Source organism: Rousettus aegyptiacus, unplaced genomic scaffold (genome assembly GCF_014176215.1).
Source record: "Rousettus aegyptiacus isolate mRouAeg1 unplaced genomic scaffold, mRouAeg1.p scaffold_m13_p_15, whole genome shotgun sequence".
NCBI lineage: Eukaryota > Metazoa > Chordata > Mammalia > Chiroptera > Pteropodidae > Rousettus > Rousettus aegyptiacus.
In genome coordinates, this window is record NW_023416290.1 from 812,259 (window position 1) to 827,940 (window position 15,682).

At 46.8% G+C, this 15,682-nt stretch overlaps 1 protein-coding gene across 1 annotated transcript in view; it reads right to left on the minus strand.

Moving 5' to 3' along the window:
- Nucleotides 1-5,719: 5,719 nt before the first annotated feature.
- The window catches only part of CNBD1 (cyclic nucleotide binding domain containing 1), a 163,806-nt gene continuing 153,843 nt past the window's right edge, over nt 5,720-15,682 (minus strand). Inside the window, exon 3 of the transcript XR_001597916.2 lies at nt 5,720-5,878. The gene's annotated coding sequence lies outside the window, so the exon portion shown is untranslated. The remainder of the gene's footprint in view (nt 5,879-15,682) is intronic.

Below are 15,682 nucleotides of genomic sequence, written 5' to 3' on the forward strand. Positions count from 1 at the left end.
GCACGCATGTATGTATGGATCTACATGTGTGCGCGTATGTCTGCATGCATGCATGTTTAAAATGACGGCATGTGCATTATTGCTCATTATTTCTATCGTCTATAAAATAAAGATATAAAATACTTGGAACATAGAAAAAGAAGTCACGGTAAAAAATATCTTCGTTGCATCGCATCCTCGGTTTTGCTATCCATCCTGAAACTTTTTTTGTCTTTACCACAGGAAATACAAATGCTAAAATTCCATGAGCAGTGTTTTCTAAATGTTGGACCACAATGTAATATTCTTCCTAAGACGGTTCCGGTTAGGGCGACAACGTGCCTCTGGGCCCAACACGTGCGAAGGTGAGGAGGAGGACGAGAGTGTCCACCTGCCCAGCACTCACAGCCGTAGTAGGTCTTTATTATTCAGATAATAAGTCCTTTGCACATATCTGCTTATGCAGACAGATAAGATGTTGATATAGTGATAGTATCTTAATCTGTAGGTTGCTTTTTCATTTTCTTTTTTTGACCATATCTATTGATAAACAAAACAACCTTAATTTAAGTAAAGTCCAATTTTCCGTATTTTTCTCTATAGTTAGTGCTTTTTGTTTCCTGTCCAGTAACCGTTTGCTTACGCAAAGGTCATGAAGATAGTCTCTTGTTAATTCCAAAGCCTTCCACGAATGTGGCCTTCCTCAGTTAGACGTGCGCTTTTCTTGGAATCGTTTCTGAGTGTGACAGGAAGACAGGAGCAAGAGTCACGTGTCTTCGCTAAGTGTTTCTGTGTGACTTGGCACCGTTACCAAAACGATCACACTTCACGTGTTGCAGAGCAGGGTTACGTGTGTCATAAGTCATATATATTTCAGTCTGTTTTCAAACTCTCTTAATATAGGGGAGGCAAATTTTCCTCAAAGGCCAGATAGTAAATGTTTTAGTATGTGGATCACATGGTATCTGCCACAACTGCACAACCTGACCGTTGTGCAAAGGAAGCCACAGACGATACGGAAATGACGTCTACGGCCGTGGTCCAGCAAAGCTTCAGAAGAGCAGGCGGCTGGCGGGCAGGTCCCGTCTGCCAGGTCCGCTCCGGCCAGGTCTGCCCTGGCCGGCTCCACCGGCCCGTCTCCCCTCGCACAAGGCCGCCCTTTGTCACCCACTGGTGTGCGTGCCACGCTGCCCGTGGTGACTGAGTTCAGTTTGACTTGCTTGAAAATACGTTCTTTTAGTCTCCTTTAGGAGGGATGAAGGATATTTTCAATGGATTAGTCTTTTGGTTTATTTGTTTTTGTTTCATTTTCGCTCTTTAAAGATGCCAGTTTTCTTCTGACTGCAATCGTTTTGGTTTAAAACTGACCCATCAGTGTTGCTTCTCTGAAGATAACATATCCTGTCTTTTATTATCCGTTGTTTCTTCCTTTTTATTTTCTATTTTTATAAGCTTTATTATGTGCTTAGGTTTGATTAAATTTTCTTTATCCTTCTAGGTAGATCACAGGGCTTCTTTAATCTGTGGCTTAACATTTTCCATCAGTTCGAAGAAGTCTTGATCAATATCTTTTCAAACACTATTTCTTTCTTCTGAACTCCAGCCATACCCGCGGTAGAGGCTGGCACCATGTCTTACCTGGGTGTGATATGCATTTCTGCATTTGAGTTCTCTCTGCTGTGCCTGAGTCAATGTCGCTATCTGCTGCTGACCCACTGGCTACGATGCTGTTAAATATTCTACTGATCTCTTAATTTCACGTACAGTATTTTTTAGTTCTAGTATGCCCACCAAATTCTTCTTTCTGGATTCCATTTTTCAGGTGTGCTTTTTACCTTTCCATCCAGTATTTTTAAAATATATTAATCATAGCTTTCACTATACATTTATCGCTGTAGCCACAAATACATTAATGTCAGATTAACACTGTCTAATATCCCCAGTGTTTGAATAACCTGTGGGTCTATTTCTATTTTCTATTTTTTTTTCACATTGATTTTCAGCTGCTTGATCCTATCTCGTGGCAAATCTTGTAGCTTTAAAATTAAATTCCAGACATTGTGCATAAAGAACTATTCGGCCTTCAAATGATGCCAATTTCCCTTAGGGGCATCTATGTTTTTTTTGGAAAGCAGCTGAATTCATGGGAAATGACTTTAATCCAGTCAGCGATTGAGATGATTAAAGACCGTGTTTCAGATTTTTTTTAGGGCTTCTCTATTTTGGTTTGCTCTCACTCCTAGGGCGTGTCCTTGACAGACTCAAATGAACACCTAGGTTTGATTGCCAGAGCCCATTTTCTCTGAAAGGCTGTGAACTCCAATTTTTGTTCCCTCATCCATGTGGGATTACTGAAGTCTCTGATTAATTTTTAGCCTCTCATATGTCGATTTCTGCTTAAGTTTTCAGCATCTTGTGCACAGTTTAGGAATTGGCAGAATGCCTTGAGAGAACAAACAGTCCTAAACATGAGACTCACTTTCCTGTAGATTACATTATTTGGATCTCGTCTCTTCATGTGATGGCTGCCTTGAACTGCAATTTTATCTTCCCAGCCGACGAAGGTTTCTGCCCCGTTGGAAAGGCCCGGATGGGAAAACTGTCAGGCAGTCTGGGGCTCACCGCCAGTGTCTCCTGCTTCCTAGGACTTGGTCCCTTCGGCCTGGCTCCTTTGCTTACTTCCACTGCCTTCGAGCTGCTGTTTGTTTGTTTGTTGTTGTGCGGTGTCTGTGTGCTCCAGATTTCTTGGTTTTCCTCGGTGGAAACATTGATCTTATAAGCTAATCTTTTATAGCTGGAGGTATTCGAACAAAATAGATCCAAGCCTTTATCCTACCTGTGACAAAATGCATTCCCCATTTTCAGGGGTCCTCCCTTCTGTGAGAATTTTTGGGGTTTTACAAGTTATCCAAATGGCAATCTTACTTACTCTAATTTTAAAGACAAAAGGAAATCCTGCAGAAAGCTGTGGAATGATCCGTTGCTGTCATCTTTACACAGTTTCACCTGAGGTCCTGAGTTCAGTGCTATCTTTGACATCAGGGTACCAATAAGATACTCTCTCTATTATATGGACTACCACCAGGAACAGTGAAAACATGTTCTGGCTTATGTTAACTCAGACAATGTGCATGATTCTACTAACACGCTGGCGGAAAGAATAGTTTCACCAAAGTCTGAGAAGCAGAACATCAAGGATCAAAGAAAAGGACACCACCTGGAGAACGCCCCTGCCCGCTCCGCGGGGACAGAGGAGGGCCGGTCGGGGCGCCCTGGGACATCCGTGGACGGGGCTGAGGCCCTGCTCAGAGGCGCTCTGGGAGGGTAAAGGCGGAGTCTGCGCGGCGCAGTGTGTGGTGGATCCTCCGCTCCCAGCAGACACGAGCTGCTTGACTTGCGCGGAGCTCTGGTCATTGGAAGGCCCTGCCTGCGCACTGCGCGCTCTTCAGGACACCGGCCAGCTTGAACAGCCCTTCCTGCTGCCACTGACGCCAGCCCCATGCAAATAAAACCTGAGCTGAAGGACGGAAATCTAACAAGATGCTGCGCGCCTGCTGCAGGTTTCTCCCGCGCGTGCAGCTTGCGGGCAGCACAGGAAGTAGTCCCCCGGCATACCGCGACGCCACCCCGTTGTCCCCCGCTGTCCTTGCTGGGCTGCTCAGGCCCGGGCCCCTGGATGGGGCTGAGGCCTCCCGCCATGCTGGCCCTGTCCTGCTCCTGCCCTGCTGCTCCTCGGGGCTGTGGCACAGGCCTTGCCTGGGGGACAAGCGACCTGAGCTGCCTCTGCCGTCCGCGTGAGTCATTCGCCAGAGAGACCCTCAGGGCTGCTGGCAAAGCCACCTGGGCTACCAGCTAGGGGCCGGCAGTGTGCGCCCGGCCATCGCCCGAGCTGACCGTAGCGGCCCAGCAGCCACCCCGCCAGTGCTGACGCCGAGGGGACAGGCCCGCCTCTCAGGGTCAGGCTCCACCCGCCGCCTGGACCCGGAAGACCCAGCTTGTTATTTGCAAACTGAGCAAAGTCACTGACAGGTGGAATGCGCGTGATTTCACTTTCTAGCAAACGCACTTAATCATTTTTATGGAATGAGAAAATACCACCTTTTGAACGGAAGTTTTCTTAAGCACCACTTAACTTCTACAAACCAGAGGATGATTTTAGTTTCTGAAAAATGCCACAAATCCCTATATTGCTGCAAATAGCTAAATTAATTCTTTACTTGTCTCAAGGAATTCTTCCATTAAAGGAAAACAGGAAGCAACACGACCAAGAGCCCTCTCAAACTCCAGGGCTGTGCTCATTCATGTCTTGGGCTAACGAGCACGCTAGCTTTCGGGGAGCGGATCCAGCGGGGCCCCCACAGCTGGGGGCGAGCGAGGGAGGCCGTGCGCCACCCCGGGAATCAGCCTCCACAAAAGCCGTTCTTCTCAGCGTCCGTGCGCAGTGCGCACGTGCACACTGCGCCTCCGCACTCAGCGCATCTGCAAGCACGTGCGAGGTCAGTGCGGCAGCTTTCCGCAACACGCGGACATCCTTCCGGAGGTGTCCGCAGGGGCCGCGTGGGGCTCTGGACGCCATCAGCCCTCACTCACCCTGCGGGGAGGTGGCCCTGGCTGAGCGAGGCCGGGCGGAGGGGGCGGGGGATGGCTACCCACCCCGGGGCAGGGACGGGGGACCGGGACGGGGTAGGCAAATGATTTCTCACAGCCACAAAAACACGCCATTACAAACAGTGACAGTGTCCTAAAACAGTAACGGACGGCACTTTGAAAGCGTAAGTATTATGATAGATTTTTATCTTTCTATAAACTCTCTTTTGGATTCTCCCATATGCCGGGTTGAAATAACAGAGTGGAACACACGCTCTTAAACCCATGACTCGAAGCAAATGCCAGAAGAACCCAGCAGTGTGAAAAGCCGCAACACCTGTTAGCCCAACTCTCCTAGGGTAACCAAATGGCTAAAATTTAAAAGTAGTGACAATGTCAAATTCTGGGGAGGGTGCTGAGAAACTGAACCACTCATGTGTTGCTGGTAAGAACGCAAAATTATATGGCCATCAGGCCATAGGGGAAATAGAGTTTTTCTGTTTCTTAAAATAACTAAACATGTGACTAGCATATGACTCAACAATTACACTCTAAGAGATCGCGTGATTATTTTTTATAAAAGCATGCGAATCTACAATTATCTGAAAAGGTTCAAAATGACAGCAGCTTTTAAGTAAAAGTATAAGAGGGTATTTTTGTGTTTTGGTGGCAGAGTATTTTTTTCTTAATATAGTTTATAAAAAGCAATAAACATACCAGAAAAAAAGATAAATGAAATATGCTGTTAAGAAAATCAGTGAGCAAGCTACAAAAACATCTGTAATAAATATTGACAAAACATATCAGCCAAAAGACTGGTATCTAGGATCTATATCTACACTTAGGGCTTATGTCTACACCAAATTCCTAATTCTCATTAATATTTTTAAAAAGCAGAAAAAGAGGGGCAAAATATTTGGATTGAAATTTACAAAAGAAAATTTATGAATGTCTGAAACAATCACAGGCGTATTTCAGCCTCGTCACTTAACCTGGCAAATGAAAAGTTAAAATCACGGTCAAGTACACTAGACACACTCCAGAGGAGATGGAAACTGAGACTCTCGAAGCTCAGTGTTGGCGAGGTCACACGCTGGCGGGAGTGTGAAAGCCTGTCAGAATCTCCGGAGGTCTGAGAAGTCACCCCCTTTACAGGTTAATCGTTAGTCGGCCAGTGTCGCACATGCTGGGAGAAGACTGGCCACTACTGAGTCATGGAAAAAGGAAACGGTACTCACAGCGGTGGCAGGAAGTGGAAGGTCAGAACTGTCCACCGGCGTGCACAGGCAGCGGGAAGAGGACCAGGTGACACCTGCACGTGCAAAAGGGCCGCATTATGAGACGGAACCGTGACTTTCAGAGTGAGCAGCCTGCTCCTCGCTCTGGAGGGGATGCTGGCTCTTTGCGCCCAGGATGTGACAACTGTTGCAATCAAAGGGCGATAGTGCCTCACCTGCAGGACTTGTGCAGAAACGTGGGAGACTCATGGGAAATTCTCTCCTCATTGCTTTGGTGATCTATAGCTGTTTCTCATAAACTGAATTCAAACCACCATGCCCTATCGATCCCACACACTGGGCCATGGGAATGAAAGCTCGTGCTGAGGAGACTTGTGTAAGAATGTTTATAGTAGTTTAGTCTCTAATAGCTGTAATAGAAATCAGCCCAGAAATCCACCAGGAAAACAATGTAAAAGCCAGCAAAAACAAACAAACCAAACTATGACTTACGGATATAAGCAACACCACAAATGAGTCTAAAAGACATTCTGAGTCAATCATGCCTTACACACAAGAAGTTCTGCTCTATGATCCCATTTTTATGGTCTCCTAGCAGAGATAAAATCATGCTGGGAAACCATCACGAGAGCCGTCCTTTCTGGATGTGAGGGCAGACATTCACTGGGAGGAGGAAGAGGAACGTTCGGAAGGGATTCTACGTTCTACACCTTCAAGAGTTTGACTACGTTCTACACCTTCAAGAGCATAAACGTGTACATTTTACTTCATTTTGATTTTCCATCAAAATTATCATAAACAAGTATAGTTCTATTTAATAGCACATGTGTATGTATTTAGGGGAGATTTTTCTATTGTTTGCAATTTAAGTGCATTAAATAAAACAGACTAGTAAATGTAGATAAAAATGAATAATTTGAGAGAGATGAGTGGAACAGAATTAACATGGTGGGGGAAGATATTTATAAAGTTCTTTCAATTTTGCTCTTTTTAAACATTTTTTATAATACTGTAGGAGAAAAGCTTCAACCATAAGCAAAGTATGTGTCAGCGAATGAGCATGCGCTCAGTTTAAAGCGAACAGGTGTGTGTTCATTGTTAGCTGAAGGGGGCTGAGACACTCTCTCTCACAGCCTCCGCGGCGAGAGGCCACCCCCCAGAGGCCGTCCCTCCCGCGCAGAGTGATGCCACTGCTCCTGGCTTCCCGGCCACCGCCTCCTAGTCCACCACGTCTCGGATCCTCAGTGTCCAATGTGATGCTCAGTGTATAGTGCTCCCTTGATAATTTTATATTTGAAACCGAATTAAACAGAATCATTCCCTTTCATTAACTGCCCACTCCGTCCCTGGCTTCAGTTTCCACCCACATCTGTAGAGCACACGACATATTCTGAATATGAAAACTTTGGTTTCGGCTCTTTAGCATTTTTCAGTACAATGTGTTTTATGATCAGTTCAGTTAAATGGTGGAGACATGACTCTCTTAATAAATAATTAGCTTTTGTCTTCCAGCCACAAGGCGAAGTATGTAAGACTAAGCACATTTCTAAAAGTTTGTGTATTGGCACATTTCCAATTTCGAAACTCATGTAGATAGATAATATTTCTGAGGATAATGCTAAACAGAAAAAAAAAAATTTGTTCATTAAATATGCATTAAACACTTACCTAGGGCACTTTGTCAATATTTGGCTAAAATAAGTCTTATTTCATAATTCTCTAACATGTGCCATTAAGGTTAATATAAAATTCAAAATAGAATTTGATTTCTTGTATAAAACACAGACCTCAATAGGAAAAATGAGAGCCGTTTCCATTTGGACAACGTCCTAACTCACACATATTTCTCTTCTTTAATGTGTATCTCCCTCATTCTATAAACCCTCTAAGCAAGGAGTTGACCTAACTCTGCCAGCTGCCAGCATCCAGCATGTTTCCTGTGCTCGGAAATCCTAAATTATAAGTTATTATAACGTTCTCTACTAGACTCTGCCTATAATCGTGTGGGATGCATAAGACATTAAGTAGCTTCATTTTCTATAATAATAAGATTACACTTTTAAACAAAAGTTCTATGGAGGTTTCACACTGTGGCTTAATTCTTCTTGCTGCATTAAAAGCTAAACGTTATGAGGATCATAGCATGTGTGGGGACAAAACATCTCTCCCCCCACCTAGCTCTCGGCAAGCCTGTCACAGGTCGAAAGGCAATTTACGTTCATCCCCGGTTACGCTAATGCAGCCCTGTGTGGAATGTTTAGTGTTCCGATCTCTCCTCCCTCCCTCTTCGTGAATTTGCTGATAAATGGCTCACAGTTTAGTAACATAGTAGCACGCACGAATTTCAACTCCTTTGAGAAATAGCCCTTCTAGTTTCACTGGACACATTGTATTCAGGCTCCACCCCACAATTCTGCACTAACCGCCCCGGGCTTTGGTGTCTGTACATGGCGTTCGAAGTCCACCCTCTCAGAAGACGAAGCGAGGTGAGTGTTCTGCCTCCAGTGCAGCGTGTGGACGGGCCTCCCAGCTCCCGTGCGGGCCGCCTGCGTGGCCTCACCTGCGAACACGGCCCCGCACAGCCCCGCAGGCTTCTCCGCGCCCTGGAACCAGCTGCCCCAGCTGGCTCGGAGCTGGCTCGCTGCGTCGCAGTCAGCACTAACGCTCTGCGCGCCCGGCGGAGCGCAGGGTGTTCGTTCACTGACTGACTCACCCAGGACACTGTCCCGAGTGCGTACCGCGTGCTGCACCCCACGTGCTGCACGAGCATCTCTGCGTTCGCTATGGCCAGTGGTGGCTCAGCAACCCCTCCTCACCTCTCCGTCAAGACTTAGGAGCAAACGAAAATTTCCTTATTCTTTACTCACTAAACATAACTTGTGAATTTTTTTGAAATAATGAGATAAAGACAATAGAGTGAATTGTTGGAGTTAATGCAAAACACTGAGAGTCAGAACGCGGTGTTTCAAACTTAATAAGCTCATAGCAGCACATGAACTCATGTCTGAAATTGTCCTAATTGTTCAAATTCTGAACTCCTAACAGGTATGGTCGCAGGACATCAGAGCCATGGGCTGTCATGGACTTTGGCTGACGGGGTGGGGGGGCCTCCCTGACACCACCCTGCTCTATACCCGCAGTCCCCGGTCCCGGCCGCGGCTTATTCGTCTAAGTAAAACTCTGTGGATTTGATTCTAGTTAGTTCCACATGTGTCAACAAAGCCCTAAAACCAGCATGTTACTGTTTTTCCTCCTTGGACCTGCAGGACATGTTTCCCGGGGCTCCTTCACAAACAGTCTGCTTTGCTTTCTTTACTTTCTTTAGAAATGTGTGCCTAGAATGCACGATCCAGGGGCAGCTGTGTCTGGGGCAGGGAGGAGGAGTCCAGGATGTCCCAGAATTCCTGGAACTGCAGTGAAAACACTGAGACCCGCCTCTCCCTGGGCCCCGCGCCCCAGGGACTGCCAGCCCTCGCATCTCCACCTCGGCATCACGCGAGAATCCGGCTGTTCACATAAAGCCAGCGGACGTGAACAAAGAAATATAGAACACGTGTGCTTCGGAGAAGAGACGGCACCGGGGGTCGCCTGCCGGGGGCTGGAGGAGCGGTCCCCGCAGAGGGGACGGGATGGCAGGGGCGCTGCCTCAACAAGGATGGTCCCACAGGACAGCTTAAAATGCGCAAACGCCCACCTCGCAGGGCCCGAGTTGAGACCGACGAAGTAGGAGAGGCCTAGATTTTGAAACTGTGACAACACACTTAAAACAATAAAAAACTGAGAAAAGCGAGTAATGATTATGATATAATCATGAATATTGTTTTAAAATGTCTACACATTTACTGACGCCCATGCCGAGCTCACATGGCTGCCCTCTGTCACTGACCTCTCACTCCTGAGACAGAATCCTCACCTACTCCAGCACGGACACGTCTCCCTGATGCAAGGGCCAGAATCACGATGTCACCACTGACCAGCTGTGTGATGCGCCAACTACGTCAAACTGCCTTGACTCTGACCTCCTCCGCAGAAGAGTGATGACAGTATTGCTTTGACAGTTTTGTTAGTATTAAATGCATGAAAATGCTTAGCCGAGATCCTGGTACCATAGAGCTAATCTAGTTTACATAAATATATATATATGTTATATATATGTATATATAACATACATACGTATATAGCACATGACACATTACATGTAAAGTATCACATAACATTATGTATTACATATTACATAATATTACGTATAACATACAATAGCATATACACTTATATAGTGAAAATTTACTCTTGCTCTCCGTTGCATTACATGACTCGCCAGGGGCAGGAACTGCTGTCCCAACACAGAGAGCACACGCTGTAGAACGCCAGTGGCACACTCCTGAAGGATTCTGGCATAGCGGTTTGAATAACCGTGCGAATTCAGGGCTTTGGCTTCAAAACATCATCGGCGGACCGCCCTGTGCACGGGCCCCTGTCTCAGCACGACCTCGTGCACCGCCTCTCCTGCCGCTCAGGCCCAGCTGCAGCACAGAGACGCGTTCCACCCTTATCCGCTTCAATTCTGGAATGGATGGAAACATGGCTGTGTGTGCCCGAGCACCAAGAGACGCAGAACCGCGTGCTGCTGCTGTCTCCGGCACTCCTTCGGTGGGGGCCGTGCCCTTCATCAGTGGCTGCCCCGTCACGCCGTGGCGCTGCCCCACCCCACACACACACCGGTCGAGGGTCCTGCGCCACCAAGGATGAGCCCAACATCCGTGAAGGTTCTTGAACAACTTCCCCTGTGGAAATGGGGCACGGCCAAAGTTGAACTTATCCCTGAAAATACTCAGTGCTACAGATAGGAGGGCTGGCCAGAATGTTCATGTCGGCGCTTCTATGAAGGCCCGACCAGAGCATTAACCCAGTAAATTCCTTTGGTGGAATGTTTGTGATTATTTTTAAGTTCAAGCACTGAATAAACAAACCTTTCTCCCATCTGGAAATAGAGAGAAGATTTCTTCAAAAAATAAATGAATGAATGAATAAATCTTCAATCACCCTCAAGTATGGATGGCTTCAATAAGAATCATTTCTATTTAACACTTTTAAGTGAAATTAGCAGGCAGTGGATCCATCTTTCATAAAGTATGTTTAGTCTGCAAGTTGTCTTCAGTTCTCAACCCAGCATTTCGTGCACATTAAGACCAAGGCAACGCTTTGGACTGGATGAGAACGAAGCTGCATAAGAAGCGGGCCCTGCTGGAGGGCGCCCTGGAGTCGATCTCTGAGCTGCTCGGCTTGAGGCTCCCCCAGCCTGGTCCCATGGCTCCGTCTGACAGCCACTGAAGCTGACCCGCACGCCCTTATCTCTGCTCTCCAGACAGCCCTGGGGGGCTTCTCTGACCCTCAGAAGGGTGACTGCTTGACATCTGAGAGAGGGTGGCACGTGCGGTAACGAGAGGTTAAAACGAACAATTTGAGAAGGACCACTAGGATCTGGGTTTTAATAATTCAGAAGATTCCTTAACAGACAAGATTTTAATTGCGTCTTTATCAGCCGTCCCTTGCAAACTCGAGCGCCTCACAGCAGTAAGCAGCCGTACACCGAAACTCCAACACAGGGCGGCCATGCTGTCCGAAAAGGCATTTCGTGCTCTTCTTGCTAAAATTACATGAACCAAAATGGATCCCAAAATTTTATAGGCTAACATTACAATAGAAGCTTTTCTGATAGCAGCTTCTTAATAAAAGCAAACGATCGCATTAAATTTTCATGTCCATTCTGTTAGATACGAAAAGGCCTATCAAGTAAAATGGAACAATTTGCTATGGACCGGAGCATCCGAGCCAGCACGGTGCTGGCTGGTTTCTGGACGTTTGCATCATGTGCACACTGAGTCCGAAGATCCCCTTCTGCTCTCCCTGTTGTCCTGGCAACACGGGCTCTGAGTGAAGAAGATGCATGGCATTGACTCCATTTACCCTCATCCACGCCTTGGAGAAAGACCTGAGAAGCTCGCAGTGCTGACATCGTGACTTCTGCGCGGGGACGCCTGGGCTAAGTCTGTGTGTCACTCACTTCCCAGGGTTCGTGGAAACCAGCATGTGTCCTCAACCTGCATCGCCCACTGGGCAACCAGAGCTGAAAGCCGTGCCCCCAAACTGGCCCCCGCAATTACCTTAGATTCTCAGTCATGAGCCAAAACATGAAGTTGATCCATTCATTGTCTGGTCTTTGTAATACCTAATTATTGATGTAAGTGCTGTTATAGCAATGCCGTCAAAGTAATCGATTACTCTGGCATCCCGAGATGCTCTGGGGAAAGATTCGGAAATCCAACCTTCCTCCTTCACGGCGGCACGCACGGCGGGCGCGAGTGTGAGCGGCGGCGTGCCGCGCCCGGCAGTCACGGGGCAGGGCCCGGCACTGTCCTTCTCCTTCTCCTTCGTGCGCTCGTAGCCCTTTTAGCCTGATTCCATGCTAACTGCCAGACAGAGCCTGCTGGTATAGATAAGAACTGGCACGCTGTAGGAATACTGTGGCTACAAGAAACAGAGAAAACTCAGTTCACATTGTCCTGAATAATGGCACCGCTGTCACCATCATTGTCACCATCAGCGCCACTTACATCACCGAAGAAGAAAGGCAGAAAGCAGGCAGGCTGTGGACTTGGTTTAATCGGAAACTTCTGACGTCATCAAGAATCCAGATGTTCCCCCTTGCTCTGCTCTGTCGCCTTAAGTAGTTAAACGTTTGCCCTCCGTAGTCATCCTCTAAGAAATACGAAACAGCTACAGTAGTTCTTGGCGCTGTTTGCCAGGACAGCAATCTTGACTTCTTTCAGTTTTTTGAAAAAGAAGGGAATGTATCTTCAGAGACCCTGAGGAGAGTCCTCCCAGCTCGCTGGCCAACGTCCCCTCCTCACCCAGCCCCTGTAGCACGTGAGGTGGTGAGGACCACAGCGACCTGCCCGCACACAGAGGCCCCGGGGAAGGCGACGCGGGTCCAGGGGACACTGCTGTTTGGGAAGCAGACCGCAAGACGTCCCTCTGCGTGGTGTGACGGTGTAAGAGGCGCCCACATTGGACGGAATCAGCCCAGGGCACCCTGGGGTAGCGACACCCCGTGGGACAGAAACGTTCCTGTTGGCCAGAGAAGGGCAGGGAGCAATTCAGAGCACCTGGGCGAAGCGTTCAGGAAACACTGGCGAGAGAGGAGAGGGAGACAGAGACCCGATCCGGACCCGAGCCAGGGACACAAAGACAAATGGCGAGAGAGAGCAGAAGCACAGAACCCGAGGCTGCAAGTCGGAGGTGAGGAAATGCACTTGGGGAGCGGCCAGGTCCCCACTTGAGCCATGGACATTCACGATGCTGGAGATGCGGAGGCTCCAACCAATGTCACGTCGGCCTTTCCCTCATTGTCTGTCGTCAGAAGCGGACCTACCACCGCGCGGACGTCTGGGGGACCCTCCGCACTCCTGCGAACGGCCTGGCTGGCCCGGGAGGCCCCGATGGCCACGCGGACCATTCTGCAGGAGCTCCCGAACTCCCCAGCACAGCGCTGCAACAACCTTTGGGTTGGCAAAAAAAAAAGACAGAAAGTAAAAAGAAAAAAAAAATCCGTGCTCAGTGACTATCTGCAATGGAAAACCTCAGGATTCACGCAGTTGTTGATCCAAATGGGTGGGGTGGGCACGACTTCTGAGCCAGAGTTAGTATTCAGGATTACTGTAATCTGAACAAAATGTGCCTGGGTGGCTGATTTTAAGCATAAACAAAAGTAGATTTTTCAGGAAAAAAAAATAAAGAAACCTATATGTTTTGAAGAAGAGCAAGCAAGCAAGCAGGCAAACAAACAAGAACCTTGCAATTTTGACATTTCATGATGCATCTGAAAATGAATCTACTTCAGGAAGAAATTCTAAAGTAGCTAGAAAAATAAGCACACGGCGGAGGAGCCTGGAGACGAGGCCGCGCAGCAGCCTGAGGACCTGGCTCGCGACCGCATCGCCTAGCCGCGCTCTCCTGTTCCCAGGCCGGGGTCTGGGCGGTGTCTGATTCCAGGCTGTTCTCATTACATCTCACATCTTGATAAGTATCAGATGTGCTTTACAGCGGCTCACGGCACATGACTGTCCCTGGGGTGACACGGCCTCAGTCTCTTCAGGACTGACAAGTCTCTCATTGTCACCACGTCTCAGCCAAATCCCCAGCACTAAATGGGACGACACTGCCTGCCTTTCCCCCCAGGATTCACTAACACTCTCTGCAGAGCGCTGTAAGCCTTATTCACTTGCTCTGATTTGGGAAACTCCTTCAGATATTCAGACACGAATCTCTGCGAAATGTTTTCTCAAGTCTCAGAAATGTCACCTGGCTCATAAAAACAGAGTAACAGTTTAAAGTAAAAACTGCAGATTCTTACTGGTAAGTTATGAATGTATATTATAAAAATTTCAAAATCTGTAATCTTCAAATGTTTCAATTTTTTAACCCCTCCTCTACCAAAAAATCCCTAAAATTGCAAACACACGTGCACGCATGCGCACACACATACTCACTCACAGCACAAACAGAACATTCAGCCCCGTGTGTTTACGCTAATGAAGAGAGAAGCCGAGTGCAGTCTCTCCCGCGTTTACACAATGTCGAAGGAAGCTCCCCTCATCTCTGACGCACGTGAGCTAAATGAACTTGACAGACCGGCATATTTGACGTGTACAACTGTAACAATTTTCTTGTATGAAGGAACCCACAAACCCTTTGGGGGAGAAAAAATGAGTGACTGAAATAAATGCACTGATTTTAACTCATCGTGTTCCTAACACTTGAGCAGTTGATGATTTAAAGACCAATGAGAATTGTATATTCTGAAACAAACAAGAAGCAACCACGAACACCAAAATATTTCTAGTGAGGATATGTGAAAATACTTATTGGAAAGAAAGGCAAAGCCAGTGGAGACAGGTCATTGGGTGCCATGTACCAATTTTTTCCTGCTTAACAATTCCACGTCAAAAAGCGCACGGTCCCGCCCCACGTGGGCCGGCGGAGTGGAGGGACATGCCAGGTGTTCCCACATCTGCACGACATCCGCTCAAACAGAGCTATTGGCAGGAGGGCACAGAGCGCGCGGCCGGTGAAATGTCAATTCTTTTATAGACAGATGCTCTGTCTTCAAAGCAATCTAATACCCCCATCTATTCAAAATCCCTAATTCAGTGTTTCTATGAAGATTATTTATTTGAAGAGATCCATCATTTTTTAAAATCAAGCTTAGATCATGTTTACTAACTTAATGACAAGATTCCTTTTAAAAATGTATATGATTATATCAGACTCTGTCACTAGCGGACCAAGAGCAACATTAACACTACTTTTGCATTTTCTCCCACTTATAACTTACACAGCAGGAATTCTGTAAACTCGATAGTGAAGTCCGGTAATGACCTAGCAACTTTTGACTCCAGACTCACGGCTTTGTGCCCAATTTCAAATTACTGTCTTCATAATACCTCTTGGGAATAACTTCTTTTAAAACTCTAATAGTTATTTAGATGGTTTTTATCTTCCTTTCTTGTTATTGTTTTCTTTTGTTTCCAAACAGTTTAGGGAATTCAATATTTTTTGGATTCTCCTATTTCTGTGAATTTTAATGTTTACTTATTTTCCCCTAACTCATTCATAAAGCCCATCTGTGTATGTTCTGTTAATGCTTCTTCGTGCCTCTCAAACTATCTGTCCTCTACAATTTCTAACTATACTATTTTGGTTAACTTTCTTTCTCTATCTTGTCTTCTAATCATTCATTCTTTGGCTCGGGCCAAGATAGAGTGCTGAAGAAAGGTATGGAAGCATAAAATGTATATAAAGCTTAAAAGTAAAAGTGA